The following is a 13836-nucleotide window of genomic DNA, read 5'->3' on the forward strand; positions in this document are numbered from 1 at the left end:
TCCTTAAAGCCAGGCTTGGAAGGATCACATTTTTATCAGTAAATGTCACTAAACATCAATTTCACCGTACATGTACAAACCAACCCAACATTTCCGTAATAATAAATGACATTTAGAAATAGACCAAGAAAGAAAAATGCTGCTTAAGAACTTAATAGAGTTTGATTTAAGGATATTTACTTTGTATATTTCGATATGTGATGTTGACAATTTGTGTTTGAACAGTTATAAAGCTTTAATTTTTTGAGATCAGTGTCTCCTGTCATTAAATAATTACTGTCTGCCCCACCCTGTTGTCTGATTACCCCCCCCCCGCCAATTTCCCACTACTGTGGAAATTTAAATGGATAAAAATAGGAAAAAATGCTTAAAAATAAATATTGACATTGTCCATTGAAATTATAAAAACAAATTCTGCCAAGCCTACTTATAGCAGACACTGAACAAATAATATATAGTGGTAACTAAAAGCTTAGACACTACATGAAGGTCATAGTCTAATCTTGATCTTTGGGCACATATCTCGCTGCCGTCAAAGGGAGAGCCTCTGTGGATTGAGGATAGTGTGTATAACCCTACATTTATAGCCCCACTTGGCCATGCACTCATTGGATGAACTGTTCCTGGACCTTGTGCTTTCTCAGCTCTATGACCTTTTAGCACTAATTTCAAAGAGTATGAAGTGTATCACCTTTTGCCACTGTAATTGCTGTAGTATAGTTCATGTTTACTTTTACCTGTGTGATAAAACAACAAACACAGTTTGCCTAGGACTCTCAGATTTAGCTGGCACACACAAAGCCCTGGATTTTTACATACCGTAGACTTTGCATCCCCTAATATGCTATTCCTGTAACTGCCCTAAGTTACAACTGCTGCTGTTTTCATGTGAAGATTCTTCAGCTTAGCTGCATCAAGGACTGAGGTGGATAAAGACCTTAGAGAGATTTGAACTCCCAAATCACAGAACAAACTTGAAGCCAGTCTTCTGCATAGTCTACCTTACTCTGCAGGCAACTGTAAGGGAATGCCTTGCATTGGATGGAATGTGGAGCTCCTTACTTTATCACAACACCTACTTTACTATATTTCAAACAGCAAACTACCTCATTGACATGAGCATTGTAGTCAAGAGGCATTCTACAGACCTCCCTGAAGCAGGCATTTCCAGTCTGCACCCACCTTCTGAGAAGGGGAAATAAAGATCATTTCAGTATCAGCTGAGTAACTGTCTGCACATCTTTTTCCTGATCAGCTCTGAAGCTGCCTCTGCTCCTGTTGAAATAGTCGGCTTGACTCACTAGGGCCTGGAACTGACAGTATGCATCTAGAAAACCAAATTTTAGAAGTGATCAGTTTACATGATATCAGCATCATAAGAATTAAGGCTGGGGTTCTCAAATGTGTCAGAGAGAGTTAAGAGGCCCAAATCCTGTTCAAATTCAGGAGGGCTAGAGCCGCCTTTCCCATAAGAGCCTTTGAAAAATCCCAGTCTAAAATAATAATTCTTTTACAAAAATTATAACATTGTGCAACAAAAATTTGTGCTTAAATGAACAGCAGCTAACCCAAGTGAAATCTAATAGGCACCTTACGTCTGAGCTGTTTACCAATGTTTTATGTTGAGGTGAGACCAAAGTATTAAAAGGAAGCTTTGTCTTTATGGCATGGTTATGCTTACTATCTTCTGTAGTAAATATTTCTAAGCGCTTGATTTGATTGGCCAGTCTGCAGGGTACATTACAATGGCAGTGTGACCCTGGGTGGCATTGTTATGAAAACTAAGCCTTTCTTTTGAGTGTGAAGCATTTCAAAGAGTGTGTGTGTTGTGTATTTTTGTACATTAATTCAGTTACAATGAACAAAATGAAAAATATCAGTATGGGCTGGGGAGAAACAAACCTTCCATTATTGGGTTATGAAGAGGCAGAGGATGGACTTTGCTTCATAAACTGATTGGTCAGTTAGGCCTCATCTGTCCACAGATACACATTGGTAAAGTTAATGCAGTACAATCCCGTAGTGTGATATAAAGGTGCTTATTCCAGTACAGCTTACTCCTACATGGGAAGCACTTTTATACCAATATAACTGTGTCCACACTAGGGGCTATACTGATATAAAAGCTTTGATTTAAAAAAAAAAATCACACCCCTAACTAGGGTGACCAGACAGCAAGTGTGAAAAATCGGGACAGGGGATGGGGGGGTAATAGGAGCCTGTGACGGGTTGGATCACAGAAATCCCCTTGGGAGCTGCCACCTAATGTACCAAGACTACTTCTATCCCTGTTTTCCCTGCCAGCTCAGGACTCCAGCACCCTGTCTTGCTGAGCCAGACACTCCCGTCCGCTCCAACACAGACCCAGGGTCTGAATTATTTGCCCCAAAGCTGCAGGTTTACCTGAAAACAGCTCACAGAAGTGTGCTTGGCTTTAGCACTCAGATGCCCAACTCCCAATGGGGTCTAAATCCAAATAAATCTGTTTTACCCTGTATAAAGCTTATACAGGGTAAACTCATAAATTGTTCGCCCTCTATAACACCGATAGAGAGAGATGCACAGTTGTTTGCTCCCCCAGGTATTAATACATACTCTGAGTTACTTAATAAGGAAAAAAGTGATTTTATTAAATACAGAAGGTAGGATTTAAGTGGTTCCAAGTAGTAAGAGACAGAACAAAGTAAGTCACCAAGCAAAATAAAATAAAATGCGCAAATTTATGTCTAATCAAACACCGAATACAGATAAGATCCCCACCAGTTCCAGAATGTTCGCTTTTACAGGCTAATCTCCTTTTAGCCTGGGTCCAGCAATCACTCACACCCCCTGTAGTTACTGTCCTTTGTTCCAGTTTCCTTCCAGTATTCTGGGGGGTGGAGACAGTAGCGTAGCTAGCGGGGTGCAGGGGAAGCAGCTGCTTCCCCGCAGCACATTTTCTAAAAGCGGCGCCTTAGTTAGTAACTCTTGTTGTGCTCGCTGCAGGCTGCCTGTGGCTGCCTCCGTCCGTCTCTCTTCCCAAGTCCAGGCTGGTGCGGGGAGACGAAGGGGTCACAGGGAACCCGCAGCCCTGGGGGGAATGATCAGCTGCTGCCTGAAGTGCGCCCGGGCAGGCCACTTCACCACCATTGGCAGCTGGGGCTCCCCTGTTAAGCAGGCCCCTCCAACCCTCACTCTGACAAGCCCCACCTCCCCTGCATCTGTACCACCCTGATGAGCCCCCCCAGCCACTCTCCCCACTGAGCCCCAACCACCTACACCCAGACCCCCACCCAAATGAACCCCACCTCCACCTCCACCTCCCCCCGCTGAGCTCCAACCACTTTCACTTGGTCCCCCCTGCAGACTCTCATTACCCCTGCACCTGGAATCTCCCTGTACATCCAGATCCCCCACTGAGCTGCCTGCACCCAGACTGCCCCACACAGAACCCTCTTACCCCCGCCCAGCCAATCACCGCCTCCCCAGCGCTACACGTGACCTTTGTTGACTTACATCAGTCATAGCACTCTTCCACCACTGTGCTCCAGCTTGGCTGGTGCTCTCTGCACCCATCCTGTAAGTGCCATCACGCCATTGGTCAAGGGGATGTCCTGGGGGTGGGATTTGGTGGGGACTCTGTTCTGAGCTGCGGCGTGGTAAGGGGGCTGGGCCGGGCAGGTTGGATATGGGTCAGAGGGTCTCAGGGGCAGTCAGGGGACGGGGAGCGGTTGGATAGGCATGGGAGTCCTGGGGGTCTGTCTGGGGGCAGGGGTGTGATTAAGGGTCAGGGCAGTCAGGGGACAGGTAGGGGGTAGGGTCCTAGGAAGGCAGTTACAGTGGGGGGGGTCTCAGGAGGGGGCAGTCAGGGGACAAGGAGCAGGAGGGGTTGGGAGTTATGAGGGGGGGCAGTCGGGGGTGGGAAGTAGGAGGGAGTGGATGGGGCAGGGGCGGGGCTAGGGCAGGGTGGGGGCGGGGCTAGGGTGGGGCTCCCTGGGTGCACACCCTAATGAAATGTGCTGCGCACGCCTATGTGCCCACATGGTATCTTGTATGTCTCCAGGAAGACTTCGTATGTGTATTGGAGCATTCCAAGATGCATTGTTCCCCAAGTGCTTCCTGATCAGGTACTTAACCTTGCGAATTCCTTCCTAAAGAAACTGACCAAATGCCTCACAAAGCTTACTTAGAAACCAAGCAAGTATACAGCCCATATTCTTAACCTCAAGTAGAAAATATGTGTACAAATAGGATGAATAGATATAGTGGACCATAACCTTTACAGAGATATGTTACATGGCACAGGCAACACAAAACATGTTCCAGTTTTGTCATACATACATTTATAAGCACACACAAACACACACACACCATAAAGCCTTATGGGGTACACTGTCACAGAGCCTATATAAGAAAAAGACCCAAAAATCGGGACTGTCCCTATAAAATCAGAAAATCTGGTCACCCTACCCCTAACTGACAGTTATACTGGCACAAAACCTATGTGTAGACCAGATGGTAGAGGATTTTTGTCAGTGAGAAAAAAATTGGTGAAAGTAGATCGTGAATTAGGCTCATCATCCTCTAGGGGGCATGATTGGACTGGATAACATCTAGGATTTAGGCAAATTGTTCCTAGTCAAAAGTATTGCACAGTAGCTGTTTACATGTAGGATTGAAGACTTTTCATAATGAACGTGCCACATAAAAAGACTTGAAAAGGAACTTGCTGCTCTGGCCCATCCCAAAACCCTTTGTACTTTCTACAGAGCCTGTGCCGACACTTCATTGTGTTAGTTATACCATTCTTGTAATGCCCTAAACACATCTGACCATTTTTTTACTGAAATATTTACAGGCGTCCCTGTGAGGTAGACGTTATGCCAAGAAACGTCTCACATCAAACTTTGACTACAGCGATCTCACGTGCTCAGGCCATTCCTCTTTCTCTCCCTTATCCCACAGCTTTTCACTTCCAGCTCAAGTATTAGGAGCAAGTTTGAGTCTGTACCACCAAATTCATATCCAGGTCTGGTCTGTGAACTCCCACAGATGGTGGGTAAGTAGAAGGGTTGGATCTGGGAATTTGGATCAGCCCATTGTAGAGATATCTGAGAAATTCATATTCAGATTTCTGTTCCAACACCCTGTCAAATTTGGGGGTTGGATTTGGTTCAGAGCTATCTCCAGTTACGTTACGTACTTGTAAAAAGTATTTTTCATAAGAATATCCCAGCACTTGAGTCACTTGCCCGTTGCAGCCATCCCACTGTTCACTAGGCTTGTGCTTCTACCCCTTTGCCCACCCTCTGCCTGTTTGTCTGTTCTGATTAGAAGCTCTTTGGGACAGCGAGTATCTTTGTGGTCTGGGTTGATACAGCGTCTAGTGCCATGGGGTTCTGGGCCCGGATAAAGTTTTCTAGGTGCCATAGTAATACAGATAACAATTGGCAGGTGCGGACATGACATGGATGGGACCTACCAGAGCCTTTCCATATCTTTTCTCAGCTTCTCTGAAGTGCAAGATTCTTGATTGTCTCATCTCTGTGCATGTCCCGCAGGTCAGAGGTGGATACACAGCACATGGATTTACTTATCACGCTGGCTTTAGAAAAAGAAGACTTTTTACATTTCTCAGAACTGCCTGAGAAGATAAACGCCCTTGGGATAGATTCTGTCTCCCCCAGGCATCTGAAATGCATTACTAGGAGCTGGAAGAGAAGTTCTTCCACCACAGGCATAGCATAGGGCTAGCATAAGCAGCCCTACTTTGGCCACTCATAGGCTTCAGTGCAAGGGGTGTGCTTGGGTCTGAAGGGGGTAGCTGTAGCACATGCTGCTTTGGAGATTCTGAGCTGTTCCAAACTGTGGCGCATTCCATAAGCAGCCCTCAGGAGGGTGCTGTAAATTAGAGCACAGCCACCTTTGCCCTGCCCCTCCCCTGGGCTGTAACTCCGCGTCAGTCCAGGGCAGTTCTCTTTGGTCTCCGCCACCCCCTCTGAATTGTATACTATACCCCAAGCAGAAACGTTTTCCTGACAAAGTCTTTGCACCTTGGGGTGTTCCAAAAATGAAGTGGCTGATGCCAGGATATTTTAAGCAATTGCTTTAAAGTTTCTCTTTTTTCACAGTCAGTAAGTCATGCTAATACTTATTTCCTCGCTAGTTTGTTACGAGAAAGTTGCACGTGAGTTCTGGGCTATCAGCATTGGAAGCCAAACACTCCCCTTTCCTATCCACTCAAACTACTGCAGGCTTTAGCCCCTCACGTCTCCCTATGAACAAATACAGCTTCCCAGGCTGATGGACCTGCAGCCATTACAGCGAGAAGACTCTAAGGGGAGACCACATCAGCCTGCTCACAGGGGCCCCTGATCAACTCCTGTGTGCAGCCTCCTCCTACTCCTCCCAAAGGCATGGGGGATTGTCAAGAAAGAGCCGTCCATGCACACTTTATATTACTCTTCTAGCAGGAACCACCAAGACCATCCTGCACAAAAAAAGGGGAATGACTATGTTTGATGAATTAAGCCCATAAATTGAGCCACGGCCCCGTAACTATTGACTGGAGTCCCTTTAGACTTGCTAGGAACATTACTGCTCTATTAGAATTTTATGGCTCTTTCGTTAAAGATACACTCATCAGTTTTACTCACGTCGCTTGATGAAAGACATTAAGTCATTGGAGAGCATCCAGAGCCGGGTAGTAAAGTGTGACACTGGCTCTAAAACTGACTATTATGGCGGAAGCCGCTGAATTTATTTGCAGCAGCAGCACAGAGAAGATTCAGAGGACAATGACTCACCTCCATAAACTACAAATGGAGGCAGATAGAGGTGTGCTACACAAACTCAGAACATCCCCCATGCAAAGTGCTTTATAAACAATCCTTGCCAGGGGAAGAAGTATTTTTCTGGTATTATAAATTGACACAGAGGTTAAGTGACTTGCCCAAGGTTGTTCAAGAAGTCTTTAGCAAGGCTTGGATTGGAATCCAGGAGTCCTGGCTCCAGGGCCTGTCCCAGGACCAGGCAGAGTCTCTGAGGCCATTGAAGGAAATCAGCAAAATATATGTATAATGTACAGGTATAATATGGTGAAGCCAGGAATCCTCGTCCACCAGTATGCATAATGTACAGGGCAAGGTATCACAAGGCCACATACTGCTCTCAGATGCATTGGTACCACCCCATTTAAGTCACTGGGATTGCTGAAGTGCAGCAGAAAGAATTTGTCCCCCAGGTACTAGAGATGGCAAAGACCTATCACTGTAAAGTCATACAGTCCATCATTTGGCTGGGACAGAACTGTCCTCTACTGTATTTTCTCCCATCTCAATTTAAATGTCCCAAGTGATGGAGGTTTCTGCCACTTTCCCATGGGTGACTGTTCCACATTTTAATAGATCCACCATTAGGAAGTATTCTCCTTGTTCAGCCTAAATGGTTTCTATCATTGCTATCACCAGGGGAGCTGCACTGGTGCGAGGCCACTGACAGGAAAAAATACAAGCACAGACAAGACCATAAAGAGGGGCAATACCCTGCCTGCACTCTGAGAGCTCTATGTTTGCTGCTCAGACCCATATTCCCTTTTTGGCCATTGTGTCACATTGCAAACTCATCTAATTTGCTGACAACTGGGTTTCTTTCAGCGTTACTGCTCTGCTGAGTCTCCCTGCCAGTGCCTGTGAATGCCTGTGTTTCAGATTACGTTTCCCACCATCTTTTCATGCCACTTGGATTATTTTACTGTGGCTTTAACATGCTCTTTCCTTTTGGAACTGTGAATTCATGCTGCCCAGTTTAATCATCAAAACAGGAACTGTATCTGGCAAAATACTTACCATTTTGCACAAAGAGCAAAGCACAGAAGAGTGGTAAGAGATTTGCAGGGAGAGGAGGGAAATGCACTGCAAGTGGGAGAGAAACAACTCCAAGGAGCAAACTCAGAAGCCAGGGGGCTCGCTATAAGGCAGGGAGGGTACACAGAGCTCTCCAAACACCATGTCATGTTAAATGGGACTCTCTCAACCAGGAGTGGGTTCTCTGCCAAGCAAAAAAGAATGGAGACACGATACCTTCTTAGGGCCTAATCTTGCACACACTACTAAGCATAGTGCATTAATATGGTGAGTAAATGGATTGAGTTCAATGGGATAATGATCATTCGTAGCAAGCACTATGCTTGGTAGCAAGTGTTTGCAATTGTTGCCAACCCCAAGCATTCAAAAATCACGAGTCAGGCCTCTGAAAACCATGCGATTGGCTTAAAAATCATGAGGTTTTTTTTAAATTAGGTCCCACTGTATTTACCTTCTGGTTTCTGAGCCTTTAGATTGCATTCAGGTTACATTTTCAAGGTTTTCTATGCAACTCGAGGGCTTGAAACCAACTGTTTTTTAAAATGACAATGGAGATTCTCACATAATTACAGAAATCCAGGAGCTGGGGCTTTCAGAAGCACACTAACTATCACAAGACTCACAATACAACACTCCCTGTACATTGAATAAAGAGGGGGTATGTGGAGGGGGGCGCTTTCAGAATGTGTTTAGATTCTTTACCTTTGTTTCGTACTGTTTATTTGATGTTAAGTAAAACAGCAAAGCATTCTTCCTGTATTAGAAAGAAGAAACCCGACAGAGAAGCAACAATATTAAGTCTCCTTCAGCAGAGCCATTTTCAATTGATGGCCTCTACCAAGTCTACTATGGCTGTTCCAGAGGGCTAGACTTGTAAATCTCAATACCTCAAGTCACCCCCTATATTCAAACACACCTCAGAGTTTGCAAAAGAGCCTGTCCACGTGTGCACAAGAGCTGTTTGCACATGCAGTTACTAACCCTTTGCTTACCTGCACAAAAAGATGTTTTGCCCCTTGTAAGGATGTCCTGAACAGCTGGGTTTTCAAAGTTGTGTCTCTGCTGCCCCCTAGTGTGATCCTACAGGACTTCACAGCTACAGCAGGGATAACAAGGAGTCCGGTGGCACCTTAAAGACTAACAGATTTATTTGGGCATAAGCTTTTGTGGGTTAAAAACCCACTTCTTCAGATACATGGAGTGAAAATTAATTAATTAATGTGTTAATTTTCACTCCATGCATCCGAAGAAGTGTTTTTTTTACCCACGAAAGCTTATGCCCAAATAAATCTGTTAGTCTCTAAGGGGCCACCGGATTCCTCATTGTTTTTGTGAATACAGACTAACACGGCTACCCCCGATACTTGACAGCAAGGATAGAACTCTGCTCGTTCTAATCCAGAAGCATGGGCCCACTGAGCTAAAACAGAATGACTTGTAGCTGTTGAGTATTAAGGAATATCAGCTGAGATATTCTGATTCCTCTCAGCCGTGCGGTGATGCACAAAAACACCAGTCCATAAAGTACATTGCGTTAAATTTCGTGGGTACACCTTAGGCACCACAGTTTTAACATATAACAAAGTCATACTTTTACCAAGGTTAAGAGCTGTCACCAGGACATGGTCAAGCCTTTCCCTTTGTACAGAAATTGACAAAAGGGGCATTTCCCCATCTTACTTTCCCTTTGCTTTTTATATTGCACATGCCTAGTGTGTTGCATGCTAAAAATAAGTCTTTCCTGTCCCAATATGCAGAAGTCACTGCAGGTATGACATGAGTTATTTTATAGTGCAAAGTTTGACTATCTAGTCATAGCAGAGCCCATTTGTTTTAGAGGTAGGCTTTTCCTTCCTCTCAGCCTATTGTTTGCCTTTTCCATTTGTATTAAAAATAAAATCTTTGAAAACTGCAAGTAAGGAGGAAAAAAATGTATTCTTTCTGAAACTAGCAATTCTCCAAACAGGAAGGTTAGCTCTTTCCTGTTTAGACATTTTGTCCAAAGAAAGGAAATTGGGATTTTAAATTGTAATAATAATTACATAAAGCAGTGGTATGTAAACATTAATAAGTATCAAAGAGGGTTGCACTGTTTATTTAGCGTGTGCTGAATGGTATCGCTTTGTTTCGAGTTTTTGTCTGTTGGCCAGTTCATGGGCGTTACACACAGATGTAGATTCATGAGCAATCATACCTCTAGTTTGATCACCTGTATGCCTCACCCAGGCTCTCACAGTATGAGGGGGGCAATATGAGTCTGCCTCAGATCTGTGTGAATTACAGCATAGAGGGCAAATGTATGTCCTCTGCAATGGAGCCAAATAGGGAACATTGTTAGAAAATGACACGGATGCGGCAGTGGCTTTCAGAACACAGAAGAATGTGTCTGAGCTTCACAAAATTGTAATGCTGACAAAAGGCTGAGAATTTCAGTCCACATTTGTCATCACTGTTCATAACAATGAGCTGGCAATTGAATTTTAGTACTGAGATATGGCGTGTTATTAGTCAAATATTTAGCACCAATGTGGCACTTCTCATCAATAGAGCTCATGGTACATTTTAAAGGTGAGTGCATTTGATTATCCTCCATTTTACAGATGGGGGAACGCAGGTATAGGGAAGGGAGGTGACCTGTCTGAGGTTGCACCCAGCGAATTTCTGGCAGAGGTGGGACTAGAACTCAGCTTTCATTTCCCAATCCACTCCCCCATTCAGGGGATCATGCTGCCTCCCTTAGACAGTGAGAGAGAGTGTCAACCACCAAGGGGAAGAAATGGAAACTCCCCTGAGATGCTAATACTATTTATTCTACCTTGTAAGATTTTTTCAAAGTGCATTTCAATCACCAGGGAGACTGGAGTCCTCTACTTATCCACAGAATTAAAGTACTTCAGCAACAGGGGGTAGGGATAGCTCGGTGGTTTGAGCATTGGCCTGCTAAACCCAGAGTTGTGAGTTCAATCCTTGAGGGGGCCATTTAGGGATCTGGGGCAAAATCAGTACTTGGTCCTGCTAGTGAAGGCAGGGGGCTGGACTCGATGACCTTTCAGGGTCCCTTCCAGCTCTATGAGATATACCTATCTCCATATATTATAACAGAGTGAATTCTCCACATGCTGCCCACCAATTTGCCTTAGCCTGGCCTGCAGGGACAATTTTCTAGGGATGATAAGGTAGTTAAGGCTTGGTGCTTTCTAAAGCTGGCACCTAGGACGGCAATAGCTTTGGCATGATGCAGACACCTGTCCACTAGGCACTTGATTGGGACTACCAGTACATGCAGCCATTAAACACTCAGAGAGTAGCCCCTTTGGGTCACTACCTGCCTGGGTGAGATTTGAACCAGTGACACATATTCACGGAGTCTGGCTTCCAGCTGACACTGCCAGCGTTCCTGAGGCAAGCCAGTGTGAGAAAGGGCTTTAAAGAGAGAAACTGAAAGGGGTGAAGGCCTTGCTGATGGAAGCACCTCAGAGCACCCAGCTTATAAATTGTGACAAGAATCTTCATCATTGCCTACCTCCCAGCTGATTGCAGGGTTTGGAAATGTTTCCCTGTGCATGCCTGGGACTGGGGGGTTAAGCTGCAAGGGAGTAAAAAGAGGAGTAGTGAAAATGAGGAGAAGGACCTAGGACCTAATTCAAAGCAGCAGATCCTAGGCCTGTTCTAGGCTCAGTCCTGTTTGGGAGCTCCTTTTGAAAGACCAGAGTTGAGGGTAGGGGAGTGTCTGTCTTATTTCCCTCCAAACTTCTGACTGGAGAGCTCAAGGATGTTAAAAATGCATCAGCAATCAAAGGGCTACTTTAAAATGAGGCCATTTTTTCCAAAACAATAAAAAATGCCAATCAGGGAATTAAATGGAGAGTGAGTGAGAGCAACAGCACAATGGGGAAGTTATATCAAACTAAAGAGAAAATAAGAGGACAGGCAAATATCTAGTACAAAGCTGAGCCTTCTTATAGTCTCTTTTGTCAAGAGGTCTCAAGGTTCATTAATTAGCTCTCACAGTGACCCTTCTGAAAGCTAAATTTTGGGGCTCGCACTGCCACAGCTGCTGTGACATACCAGGGCACAAACCAGAGTAGTGAGGGGCTGTGTTACCCCTGCCCTGTGACCTTGGGTGTCTTACAGTGCCTTGCTGTAGTAGCTCCCACCTGGACCACTCACAAACAGCCTTCCAACATGCAAGCCATACCCTGAACGTCTGTGTGTAACTGCAGTCTGCCAGCTATACTGTATCTCGCCAGCCTGGGTTATACCGCAGGGTGACCCCAACGGAACTCCAGTGCCAAATCTTCCCCCAGAAATGTATGACCTGTACTGCCCTGCACTCTTCTGGTCAGTAAAATATATTAAGGGAATAATATGCCATCTTATTGCTTTAAATGGAGTTGCCCAGACACTTCAACTTAAACACACTGGATTAGATAAAACAGTAGCACAAGTTTATTAACTACAAAGAGAGAGATTTTAAGTGAGTATAAGTAATGAGGCACAACAATCAGAAATGGTTACAAGAAAAATAAAGATAAAACACTTACTAGTATCTACTTAAGAAACTAACTTAGTTGCAAAGCAAACTTTCTCACCACATGCTCCAGCAGATTATTGACCAAATTTTCAGGCCAGGAGCAATCCCCCAGAGTCCAATGGCTTTTTCATTTTGTCTTCTCAGGTACAGAGAATGAGGTGGTCAGGGAGAGAGGGGGTATGTGCCTTAGAATGTTTGTCCCTCATTTTTATAGTTTCAGTCATCCTCTTCTTGAAAAACATTTTCAGCTGAGACCCAGGAGACAAAGAATCGATGTGGAAGGATGTTCTCTGTTGGGTTTTTTCCCCACACCTGTTTGAACTTCCTTTGTTTTCCCTCCCTACTGATGACTCTCTTTACCTTAAATGCAAATTAAGGCAAGCACACATTCCTTCCTTTGTTTAGGACAGACCTGACTTCTGCCTGGGTAGGGCTGTGGGGTTTGGAATGTGTGTTAATATCATACAGAGGAATCTGATAACTTCACATACAATGTTGACACTCATATTTTATCAGGACAATACTGACCAGCAAATTATGAGTGTTCAAATGATACCTTACCAGGCATAGTATGTACAAAGATTATTTTAAAAGTGTGTGTTGAGTGTAACTATTGAGGGATGTATTCTGTCACAGCTGCAAACTGAGCTGGGGTCCTCCCCAAAATCAAGGCATCCTTGGCCATTGTTTTCAATTGGGTTTCCAGTTTGAAGCCTATAGTTGCAAGAAAAGGAGCAAGAAACTTAGGGCCTGATTTTCAGAAGTGCTGAGCACTCACAATGTCACCTGAAGTCACTGCAGGCACTAGCAACTTTGAAAAACAGGCCATTGCTCTTTTAAAATGAAAGAATAGCCCTGACATTTCTAGTGGATCTGATGGCACTAGGTTACATGCAAGTTCCCTCCCAGCCAGATACCTGTAGCTGAGCCAGCTCCTCTGCTGAGCAGAAGCCAATGGGAGAGGAGGGCGCCCAACACTTCCAAGGTGGTGCTTGGCACTTTGTAGGGACACATCTAGAGAGACGAGATGATTAAGATATAGATCAATACAAAGCTAACTAGAGTGACAATATTCACTAGCCTGTATCTTCAAAATTCAATTTAAGAATAATTTGGAATCAGACTTGCTGGAGAACAGACTCTAGTGAGGCACAGTAGAGCCAGTTTAGTTTAAATAAAATTGGAGTTCCTTCCTCTCAGTCCCTGAACCTTCACCCAGGTGTCACAGTCATGAACCCAAGCTGAACTTTTTCTAACATTTTAAAAAAATCAATTAGCTTTCCTCCCTCTTCCCCCCATTGTTTCTGTGTGTGTGCAGTTCTCCTCTCCCAGATTCTGACTGGGGATGGAAGTAACAAATCACATGAGAAGAACTTGTCTCCATACAATCTCCAGTCCTGTGTTAGACTCAAGAGATTCCGAACATTTGAGATCCACCCCTCAGTTGCCAGAAGAATA

General features: G+C 44.5%; 1 long non-coding RNA gene across 4 annotated transcripts in view; it reads left to right on the forward strand.

The window, feature by feature from the left end:
* The first annotated feature begins 4041 nt into the window (after positions 1-4041).
* The window catches only part of LOC128833971 (uncharacterized), a 59579-nt gene continuing 49784 nt past the window's right edge, over positions 4042-13836 (forward strand). For 3 of the 4 annotated variants that reach the window (XR_008444365.1, XR_008444367.1, XR_008444368.1), the window contains exons 1-2: positions 4042-4106; positions 4945-5038. This is a non-coding gene — a long non-coding RNA (uncharacterized LOC128833971). Of the gene's footprint in view, positions 4107-4944; positions 5039-6145; positions 6579-13836 lie in introns of those variants that run through there. The other variant, XR_008444366.1, reaches the window with a different exon arrangement.

The sequence above is a fragment of the Malaclemys terrapin genome, chromosome 3 (genome assembly GCF_027887155.1).
Source record: "Malaclemys terrapin pileata isolate rMalTer1 chromosome 3, rMalTer1.hap1, whole genome shotgun sequence".
In the NCBI taxonomy this organism is placed as follows: domain Eukaryota; kingdom Metazoa; phylum Chordata; order Testudines; family Emydidae; genus Malaclemys; species Malaclemys terrapin.